Here is a 971-nt window from a genome sequence, read left to right as displayed (position 1 = left end):
TGCACTCCAGCCTGGCAACAGAGTGAAACTCCCTCTCAAAAAAAAAAAAGATTATCCTTTCAGCAGGTGGAGGGTGGTATCTGCCACATCAGATTTCTCAACAGGATAATAGAAATATAAACTACTCCCATGTTTTGTAGCTGAACTTAATCTGAAGCAAAGAGAAGCCAGATATTTTTTTCCAAAATTTCTAGGCTCTGAATTACCATTTAATATTTCCTCAAATTTACTGGAACTTCATTATCTGTCCTTTGTAAGAATCAATAATTTTATTAAAATGTTAGTGACACACCATCTTAAAAAACAAAAAAGGTGGAGCGCAGTGGCTCACACCTGTAATCCCAGCACTTTGGGAGGCCATGGCAGGCAGATCACTCGAAGTCAGGAATCTCAATCTGTTGTGATCTCAGCTCACTGCAACCTCCTGCAACAAATTGTTGTATTTTTAGTAGAGACGGTGTTTTGCCATGTTGGCCAGGCTGGTCTCGAACTCCTGACCTCATGTGATCCACCCAGCTCAGCCTCCCAAAGTGCTGGGATTATAGGCATGAGCCACCTTGCCCAGCCACTTACTCAATTCTGTCCATTTTTTGAGGCAGGGGACTTACTGCTGCCCAGGCTGGAGTGAGCCCTCCAGGACTCAAGCAATATTCCTGCCTCCCAAGTAGCTGGGACTACCATGGGCCTCCACGTTCAGCTTTTTCTATTTACTTCTAAGATAGCTGTCTTCTCAGCTAATTTACTCCCTCACCCCAACCAAAAACTTAACAAAGATTTTTGTTTAAGCTGTATTTTTACTGATTGAAACACTAGGAGAATTCAGGCCAAAGTCAACTAAAGGAAAAATGGTTGTTTTATTCCTTAGTACTTAAACCAGCCAAAGTAGTACTGATGTCATAATGCAGCAAACACAAGACCTCTTTCCACAAATATTAGCATAATCAACAAAATAGGGGCTATAGTAAAACAGA

This window comes from Mandrillus leucophaeus, unplaced genomic scaffold (genome assembly GCF_000951045.1).
Source record: "Mandrillus leucophaeus isolate KB7577 unplaced genomic scaffold, Mleu.le_1.0 Scaffold245, whole genome shotgun sequence".
Taxonomy (NCBI): domain Eukaryota; kingdom Metazoa; phylum Chordata; class Mammalia; order Primates; family Cercopithecidae; genus Mandrillus; species Mandrillus leucophaeus.
Note: the sequence above shows the minus strand (reverse complement) of the source record.